The sequence below is a fragment of the Pleurodeles waltl genome, chromosome 12 (assembly GCF_031143425.1).
Source record: "Pleurodeles waltl isolate 20211129_DDA chromosome 12, aPleWal1.hap1.20221129, whole genome shotgun sequence".
In the NCBI taxonomy this organism is placed as follows: Eukaryota; Metazoa; Chordata; class Amphibia; order Caudata; family Salamandridae; genus Pleurodeles; species Pleurodeles waltl.
Window position 1 is genome coordinate 150283141 of NC_090451.1, and position 6820 is coordinate 150289960.

Sequence of the window (6820 nt, forward strand, 5' to 3'; positions counted from 1 at the left end):
GGTTCGGATGTCATCGGTGACTGCGATGAGGGCGGTTTCCGTGCTGTGGTTGGCCCGAAATCTGGATTGGGAGGGGTCGAGCAGGTTGTTGTCTTCGAGGAAGTTGGTCAGTTGTTTGTTGACTGCCTTCTCGATGACTTTGGCCGGGAAGGGTAGGAGCGAGATGGGGCGGAAGTTTTTCAAGTCGCTGGGGTCTGCTGTGGGTTTCTTCAGGAGAGCGTTGACTTCCGCGTGTTTCCAGCTCTCTGGGAAGGTGGCAGATGCAAATGAGCTGTTGATGATGGTCTGGAGATAGAGGGCGATGCTGGCGTCGGCTTTTTTGAAGATGTAATGTGGGCAAGGGTCCGAGGGGGCAACGGAGTGGATGGTGTTCATGGTAGTTTTGGTCTCTTCGGCGCTGATGGATGTCCAGGCGTTGAGGGTGACGGCTGGGGCTGTGGGTTCCGTGGTGGTCGGCGGGATCTGTGGACCGAAGCTGTCGCGTAGGTCAGTGATCTTTCGATGGAAGAAGGTAGCGAGGGAGTTGCAGAGTTCTTGTGAGGGCGTGATGGAGTTGGAGCTGGCGTTGGGATTGGAGAGCTCTTTGACGATGTTGAAGAGTTCTTTGCTGTTGTGGGTGTTCTTGTCCAGTCTCTCTTTGAAGGATGCTCTTTTGGTGGCGTGGATCAGCTGGTGGTGTTCGCGGGTGGCGATTTTGAGGGCTGACATGTTTTCTGCGGTGTGATCTTTGCGCCAGGTTTTCTCAAGGGTACGGCAGGTTTTCTTGGATTCTTTGAGGGCGTCTGTGAACCATTGAGGTTTCCTGGTGTTGGTCTGTCTTGGGAGGCGTCTGAGGGGGGCGATGTTGTCAGCGCAGTTGGTGATCCACTGTGTGAGGCTGAGGGCTGCGTTGTTGGCGTCGGAGGTGATGGTAGGTTGGTTGTGGTTGAGAGTGGAGAGTAGCTGTTCTGTGGAGATTTTGTTCCAAGGTCTGCGTGAGATAGGTTGTGTGCGAAGGTGGAGAGTCTTGCGTCTGAAGGTGAAGTGGACACATCTGTGGTCGGTCCAGTGTATTTCGGAGGAGTGGCTGAAGGATACGTGGTTGCTGGCGGAGAAGATGGGGTCGAGCGTGTGTCCAGCGATGTGAGTGGGGGTGTTCACCAGTTGCTTGAGGCCAAGGTTGGCGAGGTTGTCGAGCAGGGTGGTGGTGTTTGTGTCGTTGTTCTGCTCCAGGTGGAAGTTCAGGTCTCCGAGGAGGATGCAGTCTGGCGATGCTAGGGCGTGCGGGGAGATGAAGTCTGTGATGGATTCGCTGAATAGGGCACGTGGTCCAGGGGGCCTGCAGACGAGAGTTCCTCTGAGGGTGGTCCTGAGGTCGGTGTGGATCTGGAAGTGCATGTGTTCGGCGGCAAGGGGGGTGTCTTCGGTGGAGGTAGTGACGTTGATGGAGCTCTTGTATATGAGGGCGATTCCTCCTCTGACTTGGTTGGTGCGGTCTTTCCTGGCGATCTTGTAGCCGTCGGGGATGGCTATGGCGATGTTGGGGGCCGATGAAGCGTTCATCCAGGTCTCAGTGATGAAGACGACGTCCGGTGCGGTAGAGTCCAGGAGGTCCCATAGTTCAATGGCGTGCTTATGGACGGAGCGTGCGTTGATGAGGATGCACTTGAGTTGGTTGTTGGCGCGTGGGCTGGTGGAGGGGGTGCAGTCGCGGTGGAAGGTATGCTTGCAGGTTTGACAGGTGAAGGGTCCATGAGTGCGTTTCGGGCTGGCTTGGTAGCATGTTGTAGTACGTCCCGGGTTGAGTGCGTGGAGGGAGGCGGTGTCGTAGCAGTGCTGGGGGTTTTGGGAGCGCTGGGGGCCAGGGGTTCTGGCGCTGGGCTTGGTCCAGGCGTGGACGGGCGCAGACGGGCTTGCCTTTGGCGTGCCAGCGGCACGGCCGCGCATCGGCTGCCATAAGAGGGAGGTGGGGGGGAGGAGGGGTCAGCTGGGGGCGGGAGGTGGGAGGGAGGGCGACGAATGGGAGCAGGGGGGGGCGTGGCCGTACGGGTGGTGGCGGCGGGAAAGCAGAGGGCAGGAGGCCGAAAAAACGAGAGAAAGTGGGAAGAAAAGGGGAAATTCACGGAAGACAGAAGAAATAAAAAACGTGGAGCTGGAGAAAGAGAGAGAGAGCACAGAAGACAGAAGAAAAACGAGGAGCTGGACAAAGACCGAGAACACAGAAGACAGAAGAAAAACGAGGAGCTGGACAAAGACCGAGAGCACAGAAGACAGAAGAAAAACGAGGAGCTGGACAAAGACAGAGAGCACAGAAGACAGAAGAAAAACATTTATTTTGTCTGAAGCATCTTCAAAACAATGTTTGAGGAATTGGAATATTATTTTGGGTGGGCAACTGCCCATTTCAAAGAATAATCTCAACCCTTGTGAGTGTGAACCCTTCATGCCGCTAAATCAAACTTTGTCAACCCCATGATAGCTATGGCATGGGGCAGACAGGTTTAACTTGGGGCAAGGTGTATAGTATTCATGTAGTACCAAAACAGTAATAAAGGTGAAATGCAAAACAACAAAAATCTCAAACAAATTGGAAAAATAGAGTAAAAGTTAATAAACAAAATGACAAAAGTCCGTAAAAGGTAAAGGAGATGTCAACTGTTAAAGTTTTTAAGTAGAAATTCTGCCAAAAAGCACAAAGCGCCTAAATTGTTCAACGGTCATGGTAGACCAGGGGCTAGGCACAATTTGAGGCTGACTAGGATGAAGTGTGGGTCGGATTCAGTAATCAGGTTTGTCCTGTTTAAAAGATTGTGACTTCTGACTTAGTCTTAAATCCTAATTCACCACAGAAGTACACTTCTAAAGTTCTTCAGCACCTCAGGAGAGGCACTTAGAGACTCACAGGGTGTCAGGCATAGGCCAGTAGCAGGGTCTGGTCCAGTCCATGCCCACGGGCATTCCTCCCATCACCTTTTGTGTGTCGTGAGGACCTTTTGGACTCTTGTTGGTTCCCCCCTGTTTTTAGCTTCATTTCATATATCATAATTTGTGTTTTCGTTGCACAGCTTTTAGCAGTGATATTTTACACGTTTCCCACATGATATTCTTGTAGGAATATTTGGTACAAGTTGCTTGTTTAGTTAGCCTTTGCACAACATGTAAATAGTACTTTCTGTATAAGGCTAGCAATACTATACACGCTATCCTAGTTCTTCTGTTGCGTGTTCAGGAAATAGCTTCTTACCTCCTAGAGACAGCATTGCATTAGGACTCTGCTTGCAACACAGTATGGATTTATTATGTAAACAGTGCACTGACCTGGAAGTGGCAGAGAGCGCTCCAGCCATGGTAGTCCCGTTACAAATGTTGTGTTCAACATGCAGCTCTGCTGGCGCTAATCTGCCAGCTCCCAAGAGGATTGCCATTTACATCGTAGGCCCACTCCTAACACTGTCTTCAGTAATGGGGCTGGAGCTAAATCCCTTAGATGAGGCCTTGCAGAAGAGTACACCAGTTATGTTCAGCGTAGTTTTAGGGTCATGTAGGAACCTTTAGCACTTCTTGAACACATTTACCATGGATGGATTATTCACTGTCTTTACTATGTTTATCATGCTGGTTACTTTGTTCTGTTTCATCTCCCGAATTATCGCAGTTCATTCGCTCTATGCAACACTACGCTTGTTTCAATAAATATATTGAAAACTCAGTTTGTATATCTTTTGTGTCTTAGCCTGGGCATGCATGAGTAATACAATGAAAGTATGATCTGTTTCTATGACTTCCCTGGGGAGTCTGAGTGTCATGATCAGGTTGTCGGAATCACCTTCCACCCCAGTAGGTTAAGGTAGGGCACTGTTAGCTAGCCAGGAATTGGCCCGACAGTTTCCGATGGTTTGGATAGCCTTGGTCTCCCATATTCTGAAGCTCTGCCGCCCTAAATACACAGTTCTATTATCTTAGTAGAAACCGTATAACACATGTAGCGCCCTAAGTGACATGGGTATGCCCATATGTGGACCACTTGCTCACTGTGTCACTGGAACCAAGTTGTACCTGGCTGATGAGCTCATAGCTAGGGTGAAACCAGTTCTGGGTTGCTTATATTCCATTTGAGGGAGGACCTACCCTGGCAGTGCAGGCTGGACTGTTCCCATTAGGAGCTAGGTCAAGACTGATTTGCATATGGCTTGATTCAAACTAAGGTGGCATGGTGAGCAAAAGAACGATAGGTTGGGATGCAACCTAAGCAATTGCTAGTGGTTAGACAAATTGCAAGTATTCCTCCCATCACCTTTGTATGTTTCATGTACCGCCGTAAGTGGCATAGGTATACCCAGATGTGGGTTGCAGGCTCACTGTGCCACTGGAACCAAGCTGAAGCTGGCTGATGTGCCCATAACTAGGGTGAAATTGGTTCTGGTTTGCTTGTGTTCCAGTTGAGGAAGGGCCTGGCCTGGCAGTTTGGGCTGGACTGTTCCTATGAGGAGCAGGGTCAATACTGATTTGCATATGGATGGGTCCAAACTGAGGTGATGTGTGGGTTGGGATGCTACCTTGAGGATTGCCAGTGGTTAGAAAAATTGCAAGCATTCCTCCCATCACCTTTTGTGGCATTCATGTACTGCCCTAAGTAGCATAGGTTCATATCATAACAAATATAAACATGAGCGCTCAGTATCCCATCCGGAGAAGGTTATACTAGTTTAACACTTACCTTGCCATACTATACACATTAGAAACAAGCTTGACATAGAAATACTTATACACTGACTTGGAAGACTAATCAGCACACTCCATTATATCTTTCAGAAGCCATAACTGTACTCACTGAGTGTACACCATAAACAGTAGGATTGAAGTTGGGCTCCAACATGATGCATACAGTCCACTAAGCCAAAGTAGTTGCTGTAACCACAGCATAAGGATTCTGAGAAACCACAGTTGCCTTGCATTCCTCAGCCTGTACTCACCCAAACGTGCTTCATGTTCTTTGAAACAGTGGCCAACACAAAGATTATTATGTACTTGAAATGTCAAGGACGAAATGGATCTAGTTCAAGTTTTTATTTTTCTGTAAATATTGTCAGTTACTCCCTCAGGTGCAAAACATCCAATGCTTTTGTGTAACATTCTCTACTTTAGGAGATCAGGCAAAGTAGCAGAGCATGTTTGGCCACAACTGTTTCCTGAAAAAGACTGTATTTCCTGACTTGTGCTGTAAAAACCCCAGTACCTTATTGGCATCCCATAATCTTTTTTTTACTTTAATTCAAGGGGAAAAAATAATCTAACACCTCTGAGCACCCCGTACAGTAAAGGATGTTCTTCAGTCGGAGGGTGGACCCTTGGTAAGTGACCTACAGTAATGACGGTATATATGTTACCATCCTGTAGGCTGCCCTGCTTTCTGCCAGTTCCGTCAAGAAGTGTGGAACATGAACAACATTTGCTTGAAGAGGCATGCCGTTTTGTTCCAAACACCAGCATCTCCATGCTGAGTTGCATTGGTTGTGAGTTCTATCTGCGCATGCATGGTTTATACACGAGAAATAGCCCCCCTCTCATAACCCCGAGACAGCCATCTACCCCTAAAATCTTCCAGTTCACCAGTTGAAGCTAACCTTCTTAGATGGGTGGAGTCTCCCTTGCATTTCTAATAATAGATCCTACGTTGGGGGAAGAAAGACTTGACCGTCACATTAGAACTCCAGCAGGATTGGGTACAATATCTGTGAGCGGCATCATTGGGATCTGGTACATGCATTTCCCCTAAATAGGTATTCTCCTTCCCAACGACAACCCACAGCCCTGGACTTGAGTAAGATAAGCCCACAGATGTGGGAGACCCTGGAAGCACCAGATATACGCACTAATAGCAGCCACCACCGGATAATTGAAACTGACCCAGCCTGAGTAGGCTTCTAACACTGGAACATGTGGTGGCTCAGAGAAACCATTCAGGGAACAACGGAGGGAGACTTTTCACAGCCTGAGCCACCTTGTGCTGCACACTATCAGAGAACGGGAGGTCTGGTGGGACGTGTATATATACACATTTTGTGGGTAGGTTGCTCGAGGATATTACCGCCACTTTAGGATGCTCATCAAACCACGTCGACACTGCTGCAAATGCTCCTATTCAGGCATCAGCTTTTCAGGTATGATCTGCATGTCCGCAAGGTCGATTCTCCTTAATGTTGAGGTGCTTTTCTCGTTATTTCTGCACTCATCGCCAGTGTAACATGTGTATATATATATATACTATATACACATTTTGTGGGTAAATTCAGAGGTACTTTATTTAGCACCTCGCCCAACAAGGATCTTGTGGCAAATTACCACTATTATTCAAACCTACATTCTATCTTCTAAGTGACATCACAAAGCTAACTAACATACAGGCAGCAATAAGCAGATATCACATCTGGCTACAAACTTTTCCCAGTGGCAGGGCTACTAACCTGTGAATGAGCCAGGACAAAAGAGTGTATTACACTAAGGGGCATATTTATACTCTGTGCCGAATTTGCATCAACATTTTTGACGTAAATTCGGCGCAAACTTAACACCATATTTATGCTTTGATGCCCAACCCCGCAAATGTCAAAATTCAGCAGTGTGGGTCCTTTTCTGGATGTGTGAAACCGCCTTGCGTTAATGACATGCAAGGTAGGCGTTCCCGTCCAAAAAATTACTTTAAGGCATGTGTGTCTAATTTATACTCCTGTGTCATTTTGATGCACAGGAGGGGGGCGGGCCTTAAAAATGGCGCACAGCCTGATTTGCGCTGTTTTTTAACGCCAGGGTGAGGGCAGGCGTTAAGGGACATGTGGGCTCA